The sequence below is a fragment of the Cherax quadricarinatus genome, chromosome 11 (genome assembly GCF_038502225.1).
Source record: "Cherax quadricarinatus isolate ZL_2023a chromosome 11, ASM3850222v1, whole genome shotgun sequence".
In the NCBI taxonomy this organism is placed as follows: domain Eukaryota; kingdom Metazoa; phylum Arthropoda; class Malacostraca; order Decapoda; family Parastacidae; genus Cherax; species Cherax quadricarinatus.
The window spans coordinates 3,477,570-3,502,043 of NC_091302.1; the positions used below are offsets into that span (position 1 = coordinate 3,477,570).

Consider the following 24,474-nt stretch of genomic DNA (forward strand, 5'->3'; position numbering starts at 1 on the left):
GTGAATTGCGATGTTGTACACAGGCATTCCTTGTATCGTCAGTCCTGCTTGCGTATTGGTGTTCTGAAATACGTGTTTGGAGGTCTCTTGGTGTTTCGCCCACGTATAATTTGTTGCAGTCATTGCAAGGGATTATATATACCCCTGCAGAGGATGGAAGCTTGTCCTGTCTACTACTGGTGATGTCCTTGATGGTCGTGGTTGTGGAGGTAGATACTTGGAATGATGTATTGGGAAAGATGTTGAAAACATGTTTGGCAATGGAGTTGGTGGGGAGGACTATGTATCTCTTCTCGGCAGTGTCTTCTCTGGGTGTGTTGAAGATGTTTAATGCCCGCCGTCTGCAGTCTCTGATGAAGTGACGAGGATAGTGGAGTTTAGAAAATACTTGTTCAATTATAGTGCATTCTTCCTCAAGAAACTCATTGCTGCAGATTCTGAGTGCGCACAGGAAGAAGCCTATAATTACACCACGTTTAGTTGTGGTGTCGTGGTGAGAGTAGAAGTGGAGAAGATCGTTTTGGTTGGTTGGTTTTCGATAGACTTTAAAACGAAGTTCATGGTCAGCTTTGCAGAGAACAACATCAAGGAAAGGAAGAGTGTTGTCGACTTCAAGTGTGAACTGGATTGAGGGCTCGACCTGGTTGAGCTTGTCTTGGAGAGCTTGAACGTTGAAGTGCCTGGGAGTTATGAGGAGAATGTCGTCAACATAACGGAGCCAGGTGACAGTCGAAGGAATAATGGTGGAGAAACGCTCGGCTTCCAGATGTTCCATGTATAAGTTTGCCAGGACGGCACTGAGTGGCGAGCCCATGGGTAGACCAAAAGTCTGTTGAAAGAGGTGATTTTCGAAAGAGACGCGTAAAGCCGACACACAGTTCAACGAGGTCGATGAAATCGCTGGCTGGAATAGGAAGATCAAGTGAATCGTCAATTTTTCTGCGCAGATCGATGGCTTGTGTAGTAGGTACTTTGGTGAATAGGAAAGTTACGTCAAGGCTGGAAAGTTTCTTGTTCCTGATGTTGATGTTGCGAATGCTATTGAGATCACCCGAGTGTTTGAGATGTGCTGGACTGATAGTGCCCAAGAGTTTAGAGAGGTGTTTTGCGAGAATTCCTGAGAGTTGGTGGGGAGCACTGCCTATTCCCGAAGATATGGGCCTCAATGGGATACCAGGCTTGTGAGTTTTTGGTAGGCCGTGCATTCTGGCAGGTCTGGGGTTGCTGGGTATGGTGTGCAGAAGTTTCTTCCCTTGTTCTGAGTTCCTCAGAATGCGGCGAGTCCTTTGAAGAAAAGTTTTAGTAAGGTTGTCCACTTGGTTAGTTGTGAGGGGTTTGTAGGTATCTGGGTCATTAAGTAGATTGAACATTTTGTTCCTGTAGTCGTCAGCGTTCATGATGATAACACCACCTCCTTTGTCAGCGTTGGTGACCCTGATGGTCGTGTCTTCTGCTAAACCTTTAAGTGCAATGATGTAACGTCGAGGTATGACTGGGGAGCTGCGTGTAGAGACTATATAGACTATAACCCCACCCGGTAGATCATCAGATGCAGCATTCTCCACCTGACCTCAGCATTCTGAGCCTGACTATAAATACTCACGTACCTTCCACCCCAGGTAGATCTGTTTGTGACTTGAAAAAGCCCACCGTGTGGGCTAAACGTTGTCAATAAAGGATCACATTAAACTGCATATGTGTTTGTTTCCATTGTCTCTATTATGAATACTTCTCTAAATTTTGCGTTAAGTTCATCACATACTTCCTGGTCACTCTTTGCGAGCTCCTCCCCTCCTGTCCTTAGCCTGTGTGTTTGGTGTGTGTGTTTTTAGTGTGTGTTTGGTGTTACCTATATGTGTGGCTGCATGAGTCTTAGCTCCTGGCCCCGCCTTTCATCTTGCCATTTGCCGGATTTACTCTTAGCATCGTGGGCCCTGTCATACTTGTAAGTATAAATATGCAGTCTGCCTCCACTTCGTCATAATTCCACTTCCTGACCCACCTGAGAAAATTCCCGACATCCTTGTGGCTTAACTATCTGCGTCGAATACGAAGTTCTCCACCTCTCGTATAGCCTATTTCTGTTTACCTTATCAATTCCCCCAAGTATTTTCAATGTTGGTCTCTGGATCTTGTCTCTGTCGTTAGATTCTATTTCGATAAGTCTCTCCATAGCTTGTACCCCTTGTGCACGTTTAATGCTTCTTGGGGGGGAGAGGGGGGATGGAAGGCATTTAGGTTTTATTCTGGGAATTGGAGTATATATCCAATTCTTAAATCAAGAGCCCTTCACCAGCATCAAGGAACCTCCCTTGAGGGGTCTAGATCAAGAGCCCCTCACCAGGGCTCTCGCTCTAGGAGTCTAGGGTGTTAATATGGGCTCCAAGCTGACGTAGAGGATTCTTGATTCTAGTGTATTTTCTGAAGGAAGTCTAGTTAAAGACGCTAGAACAGCGTCTAATGTTGAGTTCTAGTTTTACGTTTGTTGAAGTTTCCCCCAAATATTCAGGATATTGTAAACATTTTAAACTAAAATGAGGATATTGGGTTAAAAAAATCGCAAGTGAAAGTCACTTATTTGATGAATTTTAAATTTTTATACTAAATTTTAGTGAATAACCTAGGCACGCTGGGAACGAATAATTTAAAATCACTACGAAGATGCAGCAATTTCCTTCAGCTTAATGAGAAATGATCCAGGGATGTCTTCAGTTAAGGAAATAACCATCCATTATGCATTATCTTTCCCAGTTTTCCATTATAATTTGTTACCAGGTTTCCCTATTAAGGTTCCTATCCTCAGTTTTCTATTTATGGGGAGGCGCTGAATCAGGACCTGTCAAGGTTTCAAAATTAATCTTCGTCCTGCATGACAATAAAACCTTTACCTTTGGACTTAGAGTAAGAGCGGCCAACCTTTCATTATAATCAAATGTATATTAACCCTTCAAATGCCACCCACCAGGGTACCTGTTTATTGTTGGAAATGGTTTACAATACGGACAACTTGACAAGACATGTGCAACAGTTTGCTATCTTGTTAAAACTTTTCGCCTACATAGTAGGCTTCAGTTATATGAAGCCTACAGTATAGGCTTCGTCAATATCTACAGTATAGGCGACAGGTTTTCAATTCAAAGTTTATTCTCTAAGGATTACAATGCTGAGTTTACAGAATTTGGTTATTGTGTGGTTTACATGTAGTAAAATAATGATTACAGAGTGTACCACTAGAATGCCTAGCATGGCTAGGCATTTCGGGCAGACTTAGTTTAATTCTTAATTTTAAAATATTACAAATTATGAGGTAAGTTGGTATTATGGCTAAGTGACTAAATACTAGTTTGTGAGTTTAGCAATGTGAATGCTTTTGTTTTGGCACAGTACAGAGTTTCAGTATTGGAGTGCCACAGGATTCATTATTTTAAGATTGAGATTAATATTTCTGTTTATGGTCAAATGGGCGAGTGTAAGCGTGAACCACCAGGTGGTATTCGCGTAGTTAGTTGACGGGGTGCATCAGGGAGATAAGATGTTATCTAATGGTAGTTTTGAAGGTGATGAATGTGTCTGCAGTTCTAGAGTGCTCAGGTAGGGTGTTCCAGATTTTAGGGCCTTTGAAAACACATTGAATTTCAACGATGAAGGTACCCAACTGTTGCACTGGTCTCAATTACCTATTTACTGCTGGGCGTGGCAGCAAATGTAGACACTATTCATCAACCCCGGGATTGAAGAATGGAAGAGTGGCGCCTGGTGGTTAAAGCTCTTCACACACGGAAGGTCCGGGTTCTCTTCTCGGCGGGTGGAGACATTTCGACGCGTTTCCTTACACCTGTTGTCCTGTTCACCTAGTAGCAAGTAGGTACCTGGGTGTTAGTCGACTGGTGTGGGTCGCATCCTGGGGGACAAGATTGAGGACCCCAATGCAAACAAGTTAGTCCTCGATGACGCACCGACTTTCTTGGGTTATCCTGGGCGGCTAACCCTCCGGGGTTAAAAATCCTTAGAAAATCTTATCTAGCGACGGTGAAGGTAAATTTTGCATGCTTGCTGGTAAACTGACAATCCACAACTGACGAACCGAAACGGGGAACCGACAAACTAAGAATAAAAATTTCTATGTCAGTTACAATTTACCAGAAAGTTGTGAACGTGGGAAGTTGAAAGCATATAATAGAGGCTTAAAAAAAACTCCAAATTAATAGGTTTTACAGCGCCTTATGGAATTTACAGTTTAAGGGATATCAGTAGATCCAATTATTTATCAAAATCTGATCTCCAGTATAACAGCTTCATCAGAATTCACCTCTTAAGAGTTAAACCCTAAAGGATCGTACAATAGTGCAAGATTGTCTAGCAGTCAATACGTAATTAATACAGTACCACTAATTGCTCGAGGTCCACTTCACTCCTTTAGTAAACTAACACCTTCTTCAGCTTGTTAAGCTGCCGGTGAGGGTGGACGTTTGCTACACCTCTCTGACAGGCGCAAGTGCTAGCCAGGCTGTCACAATGGTGGTTGGGGTGCGACGCAGAATTAACACTGTCCGCATAGAATTACTGAGAGGTACAATTAATCAAGATTCGGCGTTGACGTTGTTGCCTCTGATTATTCGAGAGATATGGGATTGAGGATTGCGACCTTTACGGTGTAGCCTTAAATGGAAACTACCGAATGTTCGTGAAACTGCTGTCATCACACGTGTATGAGGATCTACTTGATCATTATCAGGATGTTGCTATCGAGGTTAACGAGGGCATCCTGGTAAAGATGGTCGATGTTTCGAGTCAATTGAAGCTGACCTACGTAGTGTGTTTGGGAAGTTTGGAACTGTACACGTAGCTCAACAAGGCAAGTGGACGGCAGGGGCTTATGAGGGTTATCCAGAAGGTAGTTTTAGCCTAAAGATGACTCTGAGGCAACCAATACCTTCGTATGTGTTCTTAGAGGAATTTAGGACACAAATACTTGTAACTTACGCTGGCCAACGTAGAACTTGTAGACTGTGATGGTTATGATCACATAGCGGCTGAATGTGTGAGGCGGAGGACTGGCCAGGGAATACCAAGGAGTGATATTTCGAGGCGAGGACCTACAGTGACTGATCAGAACCGCCAGGATGGACGTAGGCGTGGACGGTTGTGGAGTGAGGAAGTGGAGGAAATGCAACGTGAGGTGGAGCATGAGGGTGCAGTGCAGCAATTGAGTGCATCTGCAGAGGATGTGACGCACGAGGCGGACAAGGACGTACCGAATGACGTAGAAATTGACGTAGTGCTTGAGACAGTTTTGCAGGAGATGTTCCCTAAATCGGAGGAAGCCTTGACAGAGGTAACGACGGGAGACCAGGTACCGGGACAAGGGGAAGCATGCGGGTCTGGAGGAAGGAATGTAATGTCGGCTTGGCCAAGTAGTGAGAAGGGGAATGAGGTGATAGAGGTGGAGGTGCACAATGAGGAAGGTCAGGAGACAAGCATGGTGGAAGAGGAAGTGTCGAGAAAGCGGGCAGCTGTCACGTCTGACTCGGTTGACGTCCTCACTCCAGCACAAAGACCAGGGAAAAAGGCGGGGATTGAAGGTGTGTGTCGAAGCACAGAGAAAAAGAAACGCCAGCAAGGGGTTAGGAGTGGAGAGGGTGGGGTGAGTGCCAAGGACGGTGTGTATGAGACTACAGGACAGCGGAAAAATGAGGTAGGGAAAAGTGGGTGGAAAACGTAAGCAGGCCTAAGGTGTATGAAAATTAATGTTAATGGTTTATGTAAGAGTGGTAAGTGTGTATGGTTGCAAGGACTGCTGTATCGTTACAAGGTAGATGTTGCCCTTATACAAGAGCATAACTTGAAAACAGGAAAATTGCTGGAGGTGGATGGATATAGGGCTTTTGTAATGCCAACGACACGTTTAAAAGGCGGAGTAGGTGTTTTAATTCGTGAGGCAAGCCCGTTTATTTTGCAAAGGTTTGAGGGGAGGGGAGGGAAGAATAATGAGAGTGGACTGGTGGTGGATGCGTGAATGCGTGTCCTTTGTTGGAGTGTATGCTCCGGCAGAGAACGACGTGAGGGTAAAATTGGCATTTGTAAGGGATGATCTGGTGTACTTCTTGAGAGCGCTGCCCAGGGTTGCATTGATTGGGGGAGATTGGAATTGTATAATACGGAGATTTGATGTGACACCAGCGGGGGCAGGATATTTCTCAAACGTGTTGCGAGATCTGTGTAGATATATTGGGGTACGAGATGCTTTTTGGGGTGGAATAGGTGAAGTGCAACATACGTATGTGAGGAGGGAATACGCAGCTAGACTGGATAGGATCTATATAACGCAAGGGGTTTCAGTAGAGTCTTTTAACACTATAGAAGCAATTTATTCAGATCACAGGGCAGTGGTGGTGGGAGTGACATGGGATTCGTTAGTGAAACGGTTTGAAAGCTACTGGAAATTAAACACGCGACTCCTTGAGGATGAGGAAGTGGAGGGGGAGTTCGCTTCGTTGTGGAGGAAGCTAGGTGAGGAGGCAAAAAGGGTTGATAATGTTGTACGTTGGTGGGACAGTGTGGCCAAGGAGAGGATTCGTAGGTTTTACGTGGGTGAGGGGAAGCATATAAATTGACTGAAGTATGGATTAACAAATTATTTGGAAAGTAGAATAGGAAACTATCATGAGCACAGAGTGGTGGGAGGGGTATTCCAAACAGAGGCAATAGATGATCTGAAGAGCAGGTTAAGAGAGGTGCAGGAGGAGAGATTTCATGCAGTGCGGGTGCAGGCGGGTGTGGAGGAAGTGCTTTGGGGGGACAAGCCATCGGCATGTGTGTTGCGGAGACAACAGCAGAGGAGGACAGTGACCACAATAGCAGATTTAGAAGTGCACTCTGAGGTGAAAGGTTTTAGTGAGGGGCAGGTGTTAAAAACAACGGAGGGGATGAGTATGTTCGCGGATGCGTGGTATGGGCATTATTGGAAAAGTAAAGGAGTTAATAGGGAGGATCTTGATGGGGTGTGTGCTGTAGAGCCCGTAGCTCTGGGGAGAAAGGACAGGGAAGCTTTGGGTGGTGAGATTGAAGGGGGGGGATATGGAGAGTGCTTGTAGACATGTGCAGAGGCAAAGCACCAGGTATTGATGGACTACCAAGTGAATTTTACTTAAAACATTGGGATCTGTTAAGGGTTTTTTAGTAACGCTGTTCAATAGAATGAAAGACGGGGGAGAACTGGGCGAGTCGCAAAGTACAGGGGTCATTGTGCTTGTGCCTAAGGGTAAGGTGCAGAGTACACTTAAGGATTACAGGGCAATTACTCTGTGTGCGGACTATAAATTGTTCGCGAAGATTTTGAGGAATAGGTTAAAATGTGTAGTGGGACGTGTAGTTTCAAAAGGTCAACTAAGGTTGCCAGGACGGTCGATGGTCATGAGGCACGAAATTCTAAAGGGGTTTGTTGAGAGTTGAGGGGACGCAGGAAGGAGGGGGTATGGTGGCGATTGATTGGCAGGGTGCTTATGATCAGGTGGAAAGGAGGGTTTAAGACAGATTCTTAGCAAACAAGGTTTTGGGGATGAGATTGTGGGGTGGGTTGAAACGTTGTATAAAGGGGCAAAAGCGAGAATTCAGATCAATGGATGTGTGGGAGGTGTGGTGAACATGGATAGGGGCTCGAGGCAGGGTTGCCCGCTATCACAGTTATTATTTGCATGTGTGCAAGATCCATTTTATAGGTTGGTCGAGACCAGAGTGTGTGGGGGGGAGGGGTCGAGGGAGGGCTTGATTAGGCATCATGTGGTAGGTTACATGGATGACACGACACTCCTAGTCCGGAAGGGAACAAGATTGAGATTGCTGGGAGGGGTGGTTGGCATGTTTGGAGGCGCGACAGGCATGACGGTAAACGTTGAGAAAACAAAGATCATGGGGCTAGGGGCGTGGAGAGACAGAGTTGATTGGAACTGATGTGGTGAGAAGGCAGGAAGGGCAGTTATTAATATGTGGCATTTTGTATGGGGCGACCATACGGGAGGCTAGGGAGGCGAATTCGTTGAGAATGGTGGAACGCGTGGAACATCGGTTGGGGATGTTATGGCCTTATCACTTGACATTATTGCAACGGGCGATTGTTATTAATGTATTACTGTACAGTAAGGTATGGTATGTAGCAGCAGTTTTTCCATTGCTGAGGGCTGAGATTACTCGTATCCTTAGAAGTGTTTAGGTTCTTATGGGGCTCTGGATGTGAATGGATGAAGAGGGAGGTGGTGACTTGGCCGGTGAGGAAGGGAGGTTTAGGTTTGTTGGACCTGGGAAGGAGTGGAAAAGACTAGGGGGACAGAGGGGGACATGCATGCAAAGGTTGCATGATATTTTGAGGGGAATGTATGGGGGTGGGGAATGGAGGGAGTGTGAGATTTTGTCGAGGGCACTTTTGTGGGCGCGCGAGCCAGAGAAATTAAAGGTGAGGGATTTATATAGAATATTGAGGGTAGAGGAGACGGCCCCAGTTGAGGGGCTGTTCCTGATGTATGCATGGGGCGCTATATGGAGTCTGTTCGGTAAACTAAAGCTAGGGCCCAGGGTGCGAGAGATCATGTTTAAATTTTTACATGGGATTCTTCCTACTGGATCAGTCCTCAGAAATAGACGTGTCGTAGAGGAGGGTTGGTGTGGGTTATGTGGGGGAGTTGGAGACAGCCTATCACGTGGTATACTTTTGCGATTATTTGGGGAGTGAGGGAATGGCTGGGGAAAGTGGTCAGGAGGATAGGAGGAACTTGGGTGTCAGTGTTGAGAGCGTTAAGTCTTGATATAGGGGGGGTGGGGGAGAATGTGGCACGGGGAATAGCTTATATCATGGTGGATTTCGTGTACATATCGTGGGGAATGAGGGGTGGATAATGGGGAGACGAGGAAACGAGTTTTAGCGAGGTTTTTTTGTAGGACAATGAATAGGAATCGGGAAATTTATGGGAGGAGATGGGAGGGAGATTTCACTGAGGGTTACAGGTCCATCACTGTTGGGGAGTTGTTAGAGTTGTGAGGAGGGGAGGGGGAAGTGGGTTTAGATTGCTGTGTAAAGCATTCGATAAAAAGGGGGGGGGGTACCAAACTGGCTTGCCAAACGAAAGATGTTGGTTTGGTGTGCATGTGCGTGGGTGAGTGATAAGTGCAAGAGAGAAGGATTGTGTGTAATTGGGATGTGCATGGGAGTGCTGAGTTCATGCGTTCTTAGTGTTATTTAATATTTGTTAATTAATGCCTTCTGCAGAAGGCCTTTGTAGTAGCGTATAATAGTAGGTAGAAGTCTGAGGATGCTGCATGGGACAGCAATAAAGATAGGATTTGACTTCCATTGTAAACTAATTCAGGTATGATATCATGGTACTCGGGGTTATGTTAATTTTATGGAAAGTCCAAACATCTTGTGATCCTGGCTTGTGCAACAATTGCGGGGATGTCCAGAGGGAAGGGTATAGCAGGGAGCGGGAGGGGAGGGAGTAACATGATTGAGGTCATGTTGATAGGGAAAAATTAAGTGATATGCAAGGTGAGAGCTTGGGTACATGTCGGGTTTATAATTGTATGACTGGGTATGCATGTGTGTTCTCGTGGTATAACATACCTATGTTTTAGGTGTTGTGGGGTATGTATGAAATAGCCGTTGTGTCGTTTTGGCATAGTGTGTAGGAGGGGAAATAATAAATTATTAAGTAAGTGTTTGTAATCTGTTTAGGGAAGTGGGAAAGGTCGGTCTAAGTCACTATACAGCATTATGTTCTTTTCTTTATTTTAACAGATGCACGCATGTATGTACATATTAAATTGCTCTAGTTATGTTTATGTCCTGATGTAGTGTCAGGCCAAGTTACTGGTTAGTACCACATACTGTCCCTTTTTTGTGCACCTAGCCATATAGGTACACGTTTATTAAGTGCTGTTCAAAGGCAAAGTTCATAATATGGTCAGGGATGTGTATATTAATGTATTGTATTTTTGGTGTAGGTGATTCTTTTATAACCTATGTTCAGTTATACGTATTCCTAGTGTGTATCTGTTAGCTTTTGTCTGTTATATGTAATGGGTTATAGGTATACTGTAGGCCGGTATGGTGCAATATTGTATGTTTTATGTTTTAATTGTTTTTTAGCCTTGGTTACGGGGTTCATTGTTGTAATGAAGTGTATTTTCAATAAAATACAAAAAAAAAAAAATTGCTCGAGGTTTAGACCATGTCTACACCAGTGCTTTAAAGCCGAATATCTGGACTACATGGTAGTATGAGCAGTCGTGTACTGTAGCAGGAGGCAGTTAACAAGAATGGCTCAAAAAAAAAAACACTAAGATACAATAAGCGTTAAGGGGGAAAAAAATTAGAATCATACGCGAGGAGAAATTCATATTCCCCGTAGTTTGTGCAAGAATTTATGGGGATAATTCTTGAAATTATGAAGGCGAGTATCTTAAGTGACAAAGATGTTTTGCGACACGAACTGATGTTCTCGTGTTGTCTTGTATACTACAGTTTCACAAGTAAAGCAATGTAGAGAAAAATTAATATTCCAGTAATGAAATTTACACACCTGCAAGTGTTAAATTTATAAACATAGATTGGTAGACAAACCGTAGGAAAAAAAATGGCGGAACGTCTACATTAACACGGGGGAAGTGTAGAGATAAAATTAGATTTTGCCACCGAAGTGGCTAGTTTATTGTGCACCCCATATCCATCCTGTGGACGGTAGCGCGAGAGCATATGGATACACAAAAGGCCTAGGAACTAGGCCCCAAAGGGTTAACAGGAATACATATGGATTTATATCTACATATCTATAGTTCACTTATCTGTTACAAGCAAATTTAGGAAATTTGCTTAGTATATCTGGTATCTTATTTTCATTAATAAGATATCTTGACATGTCACATAGGTTATTATACTGTCTCTGTATTCCTCAATAAGTGGACAATTAAGCACAGTGTTCAAGAGTGACCATATGCCTGATCACATAATTTACATTTAGTTTGATCATCATCTGTGTGTCTCCCAAACTGCCAGAAGTACTTGTAACCAAGCCTAAGTCTGGCCACTACAACATCAGTCAGTCTGTTCACATTGCAAGTTGCTCCATAAACATACTTATCTACGTTCATGTTATCATAGTGGGTTATAGATCTACTCAGGCTTCTAACTGCATTCCTATAATCATTTTCATTATTTACTTCTCTAATATTATTCCTAATGCTAGACACAGTTATACCAAAGTTATATTCTACATTCTCCTTCTGGGTACTCTTTTTGGCTAACATATCAACTTTATCATGAAGGAGTAATCCAATGTGTGATGGGATCCATAGCAATTGTACATTAATTCCTTTGTCCCTAATTTTTGAGTATCTATACCTGGCTTCTCCAATGAGCATGTTGTTGGAGTCATTATATGATTCAAGAGCCTTCAATGATGACATAGAATCAGTAATGATGATAGAGTCAAGCTCAGTGTCATAGGTTAGCTTTAGCGCCATTAGGATTGCAAACAATTCAGTTTGCAGTGTAGACGCCCAGTTGTTAATTCTTATGCCTAACTCAAATTTATTATCGTTCTTAACTAGGGAGGTGGCAACAAGAGCAGATGCAGCCCTGCCAGAAGACTCCTGTTTAGATCCATCAGTGTATATAACTTGACAACTTATTACTACCAGCTAGGCGAGAAATTTCTTCTTGAGCAGTTGCTCTAACAAGAGATTTAAGGAAGGGATTACTAGCAATGAGCTTCTTGGGAGGGACTTGTAGGTATGTGATATTAAATGAACACATCTTCCATGGAGGGGTGAAATGCTCTTGTTGCCTACAGTGATACAGTTCATGTAGGTTATAAAACAATGCAATTGCACGTTTTCACAATCCATTTAGATCGTGTATTTACCTCTAGACACTTGGTAAGATTCAGTGACAGTGTCTGGTTCGTTTCTCAACATTCTAATACCGAGTACAGTGTTAATTTCAACAATCCTATCACTGATACTAGAAATACCAAGCTCCTTCCTCATGTTAAGAACTTTTGTAGATCTGGGACAGCCAAGAATAATCCTGAGAGCTTCATTTTGCATTAACTCCAAGGGTCGGAGAGAACTTTCTCTAGCTAATATCAACATGGGAGCAGCATAATCAATTAAGGACCTAACAGACTATGTACATCATTCTCACGATTCTCACATTAGCACCATAGTTGGGATTGTAGCCAGCAACAGCTTTGAGAGCATTTAGCCTAGCTTTGCATTTCTTGTTTAGTTGTGGTATAGTGGATTTGTTAAAGGGTACATCTACACCAAGATATCTAAGTTTTAACATAGCTAATGATTTCGCCCTGCAAATAGATGGGTGGGGAATGTCGTTTGCTTGTTAATATTTGTTTTAGAGGAAGATATGAGGCCTAGTCGATTACAAATTGCTTGAACTTCATTAAGAATGGTATTCATCATCTTATGCCCTGTTGTATGGATCATGATATCAGCATAGCTTATAGCTATGTTTAGGCGAGGCAGGTAGAGCATTTAGGAGAGCATTAATCAGAATATTAAATAGCATGGGACTAAGAACTCCTCCCTGCGGTGTACCTAAAGACATTTCTTTAGAATCACTTCTGAAGCCTTGGTAAAGGACAGAGGATACTCTATTTGACAGGTATCCTATTATCCAGCAGAATAAGCTACCACCCATATTCATTTTGGCTAGTTCATGTAGTATAACTGTTCTGTTCGCAATATCAAATGCAGATTTTAGATCAAGAAAAGTGGTAAAACTAGTAGAGGTGTGTGCAGAGAAAGGTGGAAATACAGTTCTGCACACTGACCTTTCATGAACCCACAGAGGTAGGGGGAAAGTTGGTGTCTGATTCTGTAGTACAGTCTGTTAAGCATCATTCTTTCAAAAGTTTTACAAAGATAACTAGCTAAGGAGATCGGCCTAAATGTATCAGGCTGTTGGGGCTTAGGGATAGGCACAACGAGACTATTGGTCCAGGAAGAACGCCCTCAATGTAACTGAGATTATACAGTGCCAACAAAGGGTTATCAGGCACGTGCCTTAGAGTTCCTAGAATATCATAGGTTATACCATCCTCTCCAGGAGCAGTTGATCGACCTTTGGTTAATGCATTATCCAATTCGTACTCGGTAAAGAGGCAATCACTCATCAGTATTTTGGCTCAAAATTAATCAGTTTCAACATTTCTTCAGAAGTACTAGAAATTTTTTCTAATATGAGATGGAAGGTTTTCATGCCTGGATGTTTTGGACCAGTCATTTATGAGGTCATTTGCTTTTTCAAGAGGAAAGGGATGAGCAACATTGCCAGTCTTTTTCCTGGTTATTTTATTTATACCTTTCCAAGCCAAACTCAAAGGGGTGGACCTATTTAATCCACTAACAAACTATTCCCATTCCTGTTGCCTTAGTTCTTCCTTTCTATTCCTTGCATTTGTTAGTGCAGCTTGGAACGTTCTGAGCAGGTCTGGGGTTCTACATTCACGGTATGCTTTACCAATCCTCCTAGCTGCACGTGTTAGATTGCGTATTATAATAAAGGGGGAAGCGCTAAACCCGGAGAATTATACAGCGCCTGGGGGGGGGGATGTGGAAGGCATTCAGGCTTAATTCGGGGAACTGGAGCACAGATCCAATTCCCTAAATCAAGAGCCCCTCACCAACATCAAGGAACCTTCCTTGAGGGGGTTAGATTGCGTAGCTGTGGATTATTCTAGTATTTAAATTGGTTTTTATTATTTAGTGGAGGGTCTTTGTTTCCTATTCCTGCCCACTTGATCTGTGAGAACACTCAATAGTGGCAATTTAATCATTAAATTTTTTGTGCCAATGGGCTCGTAATTCTTATAACATTGATCCAAGTGGTTACTAAAGTTGTCTGTTCTAGTTTGAGAATAAATTTCCTCCTGTATTTAGCTCCTTGATTGCTGGAGATGTGATCAAGATTGACAGTTGTTAGTCTTAGGAAGTGATCAGATAGAAGATCAACTATGACAGTCATGCATCGTATATGATGTATTAAATCCAAGACAGATCTAGTATGCCACCATATATGTGAGTAGGCTCAGTAGTGCCCACAATTCGAACATTATCATGCTCATTTAGCAATTTCACTAGTTTAGTTCCATTGGGGTTTGTCATAGACCCACCAATATTCTTATGTCTGGCATTAAAATCTCCAAGAATGATGGTAGGTTCACTACTGATGCGATCTGGTAAAGCATCAGGTCGAAGCTGGTTCGCTGGGGCATAGATTAAAAATGTTTATGGAAAAATCGCCTGCATATACTTTGACACCATGATACTGTATGTTAACTCGACTCTGCAAGGAAAGGAGTGAATGTGGCAAGTTCTTTCTGACATACATCACACAACTGTTGGTCGAGCTTAGGTTATAAGCTGCATATCCAGGCAAGTTTGGTTATACGAAACAAGTTGTGAAAGCTTAAACCGTGAACTAAAGTAAATTAATTTTTCAGCAACAGTCTAGAACCAAAGTTAATACAGCCAGAGTTTCTGGCTGGAAATTTCATGTAATAATTACAAGTGGAACGGAATTTTTCCATAAGCCATGCGTGTCTGAAGAGGCTACTAAAATGCCGGGAGCAAGGGGTTAGTAACGCCTTCTGTATACATTAGACAGTTTTTTCTTTTGGGCCAGCCCACGTCGGTGGGATACGGCTGGTACGTTGAAAGAAATTTCAGAACCAATTAATATTTATGGTCTAGTTTGGAAATAATGATCATGGGGAGCGTTAAACCCGTAGGGATTAGACAGCGCCTGGGGGGAATGGAAGGTATTCAGGCTCAATTCTTGGAACTGCAGCACAGATGTAGTCGTGGATCAAGAGACTTGCACCAGCGTTAAGGAACTTCTCTGGCGGGGCGCGAGGGACAGTGACCCCACTATTAGTAAAGATACCACCTGTCTCCCAGGTGGAGCTACACCAATAAGAGTAGTCTTAGATGTGCCAGGGTTACTTGGGCATTACGTGAAGTGTCAGTTTAAGAGTGTGATTCACCCACAATTTCTTAGTACGAAAGTTAAAAGCATTTTAAGAGTTCTCAGCAGGATTGTAGGCACTAAGAGCGTTAAACCTGTAGCAATGTTACAGCGCCAAGGAAGGGGACAGTAGGTTCAGTTCCTGAAGATGTAATTAAGTGTGTGGGGGGGGGGGTGTGAAGGCGCTTGCCTCATTAACCCTTACTGTCCAAACGTAGTTATAAGTTTTTTTTTTTCAACACTTCAAAGTAAAAAAGTAGATCTTTCCTTTTTTACATTTAAAAAAAAAAGGAAAAACTTAAGATTTGTTATTTGAAAGTAAGAAAAAAAAAACTGAGCATTACGCATGTGAACGTAGAGCTGTTTCGACTTAAGGGTTAAGTCAAGTCCAGCTCAACGAATATATCTCATCGACACCATGCCTAACCCTTCTAGGGTAGGGTAGGTGCCTGAGCCCGAGCCTTTAGCTCATAAGACTGTCATTCCCATTTGCCCCCTTGGGGCGGGGATGGCAGACCAGAGGCCTAGCTTGTGGCTAGGCCTGGGGACAGTTGGTCCCAAAGATGAGGTACTTGTGCCTCCTCCCATGGGAGACTTAGGTCTCAGACACTCCCTAAAGAGGGAGCCAAGGCCGGGCCACCACTTGGAAAAGGCCCGGGCCGGGAAAATACCAGTTTATCTTTAATAATAAATATATTATCTGATACTTCGGTTTAACAAGCAAGCCGCACAGAGGAGACTTTTTGAAGCAGGTCAGACCGGGGAAAAAAAAGCCACCCACCGGTCCCCTATATGCGGGTTATTTTGGTAACCTTCCCTCCCCGCTCACGGTATTTATCATTTTTTTTTTTTTGGCAAGACTTTAAACCCGTGTGGGAATTTAAGGCATAATTCAGGTAATGGATCGAATTACTTCCTACATCAAGAACCCATCACCAACATTAAGGAATGTACCTGGGAGAGGGGGGGGGTAGACAAAACTAGGTGGGTCAACACTAGTTAAATTAGTTGCTTAACTTGGCATTATTCTAGTTTAGTGAATTTTATTAATGAAAAGCCTTTAAACCATACCTTTTATTGATATCACAGTATTTAAGAGTATGCGAATAAAGATCATTACCGCTTGTATATTAGTAGGCTATTGTACAGTGCACCAAGTATAATTTAACTAAAATTAAAACATTTAAAAACCTAGTTTGTCAATTAAAAATCATACCCCTAAAAAATTTTTAGGGGCATCAGAAGTTTCCACCGCCGTCGTCGTCTTGCCCAGTAGCGTGTGTGCAGGAAGTGGCTCTCCAGCGACTAGGCTCATGATAAAAGTAAAAGTTATTTAGTCAGTTGAAGTTTGGAACAATCAAACCCCAAGACTGCAGAGTCCTTCAGCTTCACGTACCTGGGAATAGATAAAATGAACATACTTCAGTGAGCAAGGTAAAGATGTACATAATTTGTACAGCTTAGGACAATGTTTTGGTGCGACTGATTGTTTATCAAGTTCACTTAACTGAAGTAAGTAGTCTTAAGTGTTAATGAAAATTTATCTGCATTATGGTGTAAAGGTCAGAATCACTGCAACAAGAGACGCAGAATTATGAAGTTAACTCACGTGCTTCCAGGAACTTTGCAACAAGCACGGACGCACAACAGTATAAGCAGGAGTACAACCACAAGCAACATCAGCGTACAGATCATGCTAATTATATTAAACACTGACCCTGGAGCTTCGTGTAGGGGATAATAAACATCCCTTTCAAGGGAATGATTCGCGTGTAGAGGAGATGGAGAACCGTGTAACTCCATAACAGGGGTTGTTGTAGTAAAAGAATTCCCATAACTTAACGTATAGTTTGGCGATGGTATCCTGAACATACCGAGGAATATCGCAAAAACCATCATCGCCAATAGTGAAAGGAAATTAAACTGAATTCCACTTCCAATGCAGCAAGAGAACACGCGATTAAAGCAGCTGGGACTTGACTAGCCTCCAACCACTCGAGCTGACGTGATAACACCTTTGGTTCATGACGTTCTGAAACAAATGATCCTTGAAACAGTTTCAGGCTCGGGGTTTAAAGCCTATCGACTACACTAGGGTAATTAAGGCTGCACGTCACCTTTCTACAGCCAGATAAAAATACTTTTAATTCCTAAAATAGGGATTTAGGTAATCCCTCAGTATACATAAGCTGAGAAATACGCTTCTCAATGTATATATCGTGTGTTTGTGTAAAACTGATGAGAAAGATATCCCCGTATTCTATTACCTCAGCCTCCTCTACCTCAATGCATTCTATAAGAAAATTGTTAGAGGGGTCATAAAATTGCAGTGCAGTGGAATATGCATTTGTGTGCGTATATATGCATGCATATTTGTGTATTTACATATGTAAAATTTTGGTTTGTGTGAGTAGTGAGCAGATTTATAAGTTTTCGCATGTGTGTATATATATATATATATATATATATATATATATATATATATATATATATATATATATATATATATATATATATATATATATATATATATATATATTGCGAGTACATGTACTCATACACACGCGCGAGGCCAGGAGCTATGACTCGACCCCTGCAACCACAGTTAGGTGAGCACACACACACACACACACACACGTGCTGGACACAGTGCGCACAACCGAGGAAGAAGTGAAGAGGCTTCTGAGTGAGCTAGATACCTCAAAGGCAATGGGGCCAGATAACATCTCCCCATGGGTATTGAGAGAGGGAGCAGAGGCACTATGTGTACCCCTAACAACAATATTCAATACATCTATCGAAACAGGGAGATTGCCTGAGGCATGGAAGACAGCAAATGTAGTCCCAATCTTTAAAAAAGGAGACAGACATGAAGCACTAAACTACAGACCAGTGTCACTGACATGTATAGTATGCAAAGTCATGGAGAAGATTATCAGGAGAAGAGTGGTGGAACACCTAGAAAGGAATGATCTCATTAACAGCAGCCAACATGGTTTCAGGAATGGGAAATCCTGTGTCACAAACCTACTGGAGTTCTATGACATGGTGACAGCAGTAAGACAAGAGAGAGGGATGGGCGGATTGCATTTTCTTGGACTGCAAGAAGGCATTTGACACAGTTCCACACAAGAGATTAGTGCAAAAACTGGAGGACCAAGCAGGGATAACAGGGAAGGCACTACAATGGATCAGGGAACGCTTATCAGGAAGACAGCAGCGAGTCATGGTACGTGGCGAGGTGTCAGAGTGGGTACCTGTGGCCAGCAGGGTCCCGCAGGGGTCAGTCCTAGGACCAATGCTGTTTCTGGTATTTGTGAACGACATGACGGAAGGACGGCAATATAAACACAAAGGCAATATAAACACAAATGCAGTATAATGTGATCCTTTATTGACTACGTTTCGCCCACACAGTGGGCTTTTTCAAGTCACAAACAGAACTACCTGGGGTGGAAGGAACGCGAGTATTTATAGTCCGGCTGAGGTCAGGTGAAGAATGCTGCATCTGATGATGTACCGAGTTGGGTTGTAGAGTCTAAAAACTTGGGTAGCTTGGAAAGGAGACTGGACAAGTTTGTGAGCAGACCTTCTACAGTGTTCTTATGTGGGATAGCGATGAAGAAGTTTCTTGGCAAGTGGTTCAGCTATGTTATAGAAGCCACTATTCTGGTTGAAGTTGTCGGATATAGAAATAAGTGATGATTCCAGGATTCTTCGGTATTGGGTGTTGTCTTCTGTGGCGATAAGTCTTGAGTTTCTGTAGTTTATCAAGTGGTTGTGTGAATTACGGTGTTGTACGCAGGCATTCCTTGTGTCGTCAGACCTGCTTGCGTATTGGTGTTCTGAAATACGTGTTTGGAGGTCCCTTGATGTTTCGCCCACGTATAACTTGTTGCAGTCATTACAAGGGATTATGTATACCCCTGCAGAGGATGGAGGCTTGTCCTGCCTACTACTGGTGATGTCCTTGATGGTCGTGGTTGTGGAGGTAGATACTTGGAATGATGTTTTGGCAAAGATGTTGGAAACATGTTTGGCAATGGAGTTGGTGGGAAGGACTATGTATCTCTTCTCGGCAGTGTCTTCTCTGGGTGTGTTGAAGATGTTTAGTGCTCGCCGTCTGCAGTCTCTGATGAAGTGACGGAAGGAATAGACTCCGAAGTGTCCCTGTTTGCAGATGACGTGAAGTTGATGAGAAGAATTCATTCGATCGAAGACCAGGCAGAACTACAAAGGGATCTGGACAGGCTGCAAACCTGGTCCAGCAATTGGCTCCTGGAGTTCAACACCACCAAGTGCAAAGTCATGAAGATTGGGGAAGGGCAAAGAAGACCGCAGACGGAGTACAGTCTAGGGGGCCAGAGACTACAAACCTCACTCAGGGAAAAAGATCTTGGGGTGAGTATAACACCAGGCACATCTCATGAAGCGCACATCAACCAAATAACTGCTGCAGCATATGGGCGCCTAGCAAACCTCAGAACAGCATTCCGACATCTCAATAAGAAATCGTTCAGGACCCTGTACACCGTGTACGTTAGGCCCATATTGGAGTATGCGGCACCAGTTTGGAACCCACACCTAGCCAAGCACGTAAAGAAACTAGAGAAAGTGCAAAGGTTTGCAACAAGACTAGTCCCAGAGCTAAGAGGTATGTCCTACGAGGAGAGGTTAAGGGAAATCAACCTGACGACACTGGAGGACAGGAGAGATAGGGGGGACATGATAACGACATACAAAATACTGAGAGGAATTGACAAGGTGGACAAAGAAAAGATGTTCCAGAGATTGGACACAGCAACAAGAGGACACAGTTGGAAGTTGAAGACACAGATGAATCACAGGGATGTTAGGAAATATTTCTTCAGCCACAGAGTAGTCAGTAAGTGGAATAGTTTGGGAAGCGATGTAGTGGAGGCAGGATCCATACATAGCTTTAAGCAGATGTATGATAAAGCTCACGGTTCAGGGAGAGTGACCTAGTAGCGACCAGTGAAGAGGCGGGGCCAGGAGCTCGGACTCGACCCCCGCAACCTCAACTAGGTGAGTACAACTAGGTGAGTACACACACACACACACACACACACACACCAGTGAACTGAATGTACTTACGGACACGAGAAAGGACACATTGGACACGGCAGAACATGGACAAGCGTAAGGGACCATTACTTCCTCTATTTCCTCACTTTCTTCCTCCCACTTCTCCTTCCCCACTTTTCTTCCCCCTCCCGCTTCATCTCCCCCACTTTTCCCCTCCCACTTTATCTCCTCCACTTCTTCCACTTCCTCCCTGAAGTTGAAATCGAGGGAACAGCGAATTAAGAGGAAGTTTTAATGTGTGTTAATGGAGGTGTTTTTTTTTTTTTGCATAAGACATTGTTGAAGGTGAGGAGTGATGTCTCTCTCTCTTTCTCTCTCTCTCTCTCTCTCTCTCTCTCTCTCTCTCTCTCTCTCTCTCTCTCTCTCTCTCTCTCTCCTGTATCGCACACGGAATGAGAAATTCCTCTCTTCTATTCTCATTAAGAAGAGTGATGGGAGAGACCTGACTTTCTACTCACTACACACACACACACACACACACACACACACACACACACACACACACACACACACACACACACACACACACACACACACACACACTCACACACAAGCAGGAGTGTACGTGTTTATACTCACTGAGTTGTGTTTGCAGGGGATCGAGATTTAGCTCCTGGCCCCTCCTCTCAGTCCATTTTGGCACCACTAATTTCTGGTATCGCTCGCCTTATCTGATCTTGAAGCTGTGTATTGTATTTGCTTCATCCAAGCCATTCCACTTTCCATCCATCCTAAGACTAAAGAAAGGCTTCCTGACATCCCTGTCTCATCTGTCTTCATATATATCCCCTTGATCCTGGTCTTCTTGACTGTGTCCCTTTTATTTGGCCCTCTTAATTATTATTGTGAGTGAAGAAGTAGCAGCCAACGAGAACACTCCTGCTCGTCTCTGAGTGCGGACGTGTGACTACTGCCCTCTGCTGGCCATTGGAGAAGACATATTTTCACAACATGGCGCAGTCTGTGAGAAGGCGTTTGCACACAGTGTGCATTGAATTATTGCGTGGTGCAATAACGCCTCAGTCTGCACAAGTGCTTTTACCGCAAATTATCCGTGACACCTATGGTGTTGCGGATCAAGAACTGTATGGTGTGGCACTAAATGGTGCCTATCGTATTTTCGTCAAGCTAAGTTCAGCTGGAGTGTATGAACGGCTGGTTGACAAGTACCAGGACAGGAGCGTGGATGTTAATTCAGCGATACGTGTTCGCCTAATCGACGTGTCGAAGCATTACACATGGGTGAAAATCCGAAATGTGCCATTTGAGGCGGACGAGAATGATCTGCGGTATGTTTTTGAACAGTATGGACCTGTACACCTGGCTATGGCTGGTAAATGGACGGATGGGGCGTATGCCGGCAAGCCGGATGGTACGTTCACGATCAAGATGGAGTTGAGGCATGCCATCCCGTCTTACGTCATACTGGACGCATTTAGGACACAGGTAATGGTGTACTACGCTGGGCAGCAGAAGACGTGTAGGTTATGTGGTGCATATGACCATATGGCGGCCCAGTGTGGGAGATGGCAGCGGAGAAAGGACCTAGGTAGTGAGAAGGTGAAAGAGCCAGAACCAGAGGTGGGTCATGCTGATGAGGCACCTGTACATAGAAGTGGCACTTCCTGGAGTGAGGAAGTGGAGCGTGAGCTGCCACTGGTGGGTACCAGCCCATCACTGTCACAGTTGGTGGGAAGTGAGGCATCTGCCATGGAGAACGGGAAGACTGTGCAGATTGGTGACGTGCGGGTAGAGGAAGGCCTACTGGTGAACGTGCAGGAAAAATCCTTTGAGAAGCAAGTTGCTGAGGATAACTTAAGCATGGTGAGGAGCAATGTTCAGATTGAAGATGAGCAACTTGGAAGATTGGCGAACATGGCAGATGACTCGCCAGGAGTGGTGGAAGTAATTGAGGTGACTGCTGAGATTCACAGGGAGGCATCCAGTGAGTTGGAAATGGATGCAGAGTGTGTCAACCGTAAGAGGGCGGCGACATATTCTGACTCTGATGATGTTTTGACCCCGGCACAGAGACCGGGGAAAAAGCCATGGGTTGATGTGGTGCGTGGGAGCACTAAAGGTACGCCTGATCAGGTGTTGGATAAGGGGAAGCCACCAGTGGGCAGTGGAGAGAAAAGTGGACGCAGCAGACACACTGAAAGCGTGTCAGTGAAAGGTGAAAAGGGGCAGAGGGTGAAATCACATAAGTAGGTTTCCGGTGCATGACAGTGAATATTAATGGATTGTGTGCGAGTGAGAAGCGTCTGTGGGTAAAGGGATTTTTAAGACGTTATGCTATAGACATTGTTTTTGTGCAGGAACATAATTTCAAGTTGGGAAAGGAATTGGAGGTGGATGGGTACAGAGTGTTTGTGATGTATTCGGAGCGAATGAAGGGGGGGGTGGGAATCCTGATCCGAGAGACGAGCCCGTTTGTTGTTCTTAGGAGTGAAGGGGGGGGGGGTCGTGTGTTAAGAATAGATGGGTGGTGGAGAGGTGAGCGGATGGCAGTCATTTGTGTGTATGTGCCGGCTGAGAATGATGTAAGGGTAAAGAATGAATTTGTGAATAACGTATTGGTATATTATTTGCGGTCATTACCGTCTGTGACAATAGTTGGTGGCGACTGGAACTGTGTGGTGCGCAGGAAGGATGTGGAACCGAGAGGGGCAGGGTGTTTTTTGGCAGGTTTAGGGGATCTATTGAGAGGTGTGGGATTGAGGGATATAGTTGATGGAGGGGATTGCGAGATAGAGCACACTTTTCATAGAAAGGGATATGCTGCACGATTAGATAGGTTGTATGTGACAAGGGGAGTGAGGGTGACGCGGGTGCAGACGGTGAATGTCGTTTATTCAGATCATAGGGCGGTTTATGCTGATTTAAATTGGGACGGTTTGCCTAAGAGATATTTGGGGTACTGGAAGCTGAATGTACGACTACTGGGTGAGGGGGTGGAGGGAGGGGATTTTGAAAGTTTGTGGGAGGACTTATGGGGTGGGGGTAAGAGTGCAAGCGATTTATTGGGGTGGTGGGATGGGGTTGCAAAGACGAGGATCAGGCAATACTATGTGCGAAGGGGAAAGAATGAGGCATGGATGACATTTGGGCTTCAACAGTATTTAGAGGGGCGGTTGCAGGGTTGTTATCAGAGGGGTGCTGTGACAGGTGTGTATCCAATGGAGGAAATTGAAGCATTAAAGTGGCAGATAAGGGATATGCACAATGAGAGATTTGATGAGGCGAGGGTGCAAGGTGGGTTAGAGGAGGCGATTTGGGGTGACAGGCCGTCAGCCTGTGTGTTACGGGGTCAGCGGAGACGCAGGTTGGCAATGGAAATTGATAAGCTGGTAGTACACGAGGACTTAGGTGGGTATACGAAGGGTCAGGAGTTGAGAACTACTGAGGGTATGAGTGGTTTTATGGATAGTTGGTTTGGAAAATATTTGAGGAGTGTAGGAGTGAACGGTGAGGATTTAGAGAGATTGGGAGAGAATGTATCTTGTGTGCTGAGTGGAAGTGATCGTATGGCATTGGGTGGGGATATTGAAGAGGGGGAGGTATGGAGAGCTTTGGAGAATATGGCGAGAGGTAAAGCGCCAGGTATAGATGGGTTACCTTGTGAATTCTATGTGAAGAATTGGAGTGTGTTGAAGGATTTTTTAGTGAACCTGATGAATGTGATGAAAAGTGAGGGGAGGATGGGCGAGTTGCAGCGTACTGCAGTAGTAGTATTGATTCCAAAAGGGGAAGGCCCTACTACAGTGCAGAACTACAGGGCGTTGTCGTTGTTATGTGCTGATTATAAGATATTCGCAAAAATCTTGGGGAACAGGCTGAAGTGCGTGATAGATAGAGTTGTTGCGAGAGGTCAGTATGGGGTGCCTGGAAGGACGATGTATGAGGGACATGGAATAATAAAAGATTTTGTGGAAAGTATGGAGGGGGAGAATGAAAGGGGGGGAGGTGTCTTAGCATTGGACTGGCAGGCTGCGTATGATTGCGTAGAACGAAAGGCACTGTGGCATATCTTACGGAGGCAGGGTTTTGGGGAAGAGATGGTACGTTGGATTGAGACTTTGTATAATAGGGTAGGTGTACGTGTGCAGGTGAATGGGAAATTGGGTGAGTGGGTTTCAATGGGTAGAGGCATAAGGCAGGGTTGTCCTCTGTCTCAACTGTTGTTTGCTTGTATACAGGACCCTTTTTATAGGGCAGTGGGGCGATGTTTAGGGGAGGTACGTGGTGTGGAGAATGGTGGGATGGGAATAATAGGGTATGTGGATGATACAACAATTCTAATGAGCAGGGAGGAAAGTTTACATGAGGTGGAG

At 44.0% G+C, this 24,474-nt stretch overlaps 1 protein-coding gene and 1 long non-coding RNA gene across 3 annotated transcripts in view; one reads left to right on the top strand and one right to left on the bottom strand.

Moving 5' to 3' along the window:
* Positions 1 to 24,474, top strand: part of LOC128687492 (collagen alpha-1(XV) chain-like) — a 121,052-nt gene that overhangs the window by 21,543 nt on the left and 75,035 nt on the right. The window lies entirely within an intron of this gene.
* Positions 16,094 to 17,078, bottom strand: LOC128687660 (uncharacterized). Its single transcript, XR_008406875.2, has 2 exons — positions 16,644 to 17,078; positions 16,094 to 16,430 (listed from the first exon to the last, which is right to left on the bottom strand). It is a non-coding gene; the product is annotated as an uncharacterized lncRNA (long non-coding RNA).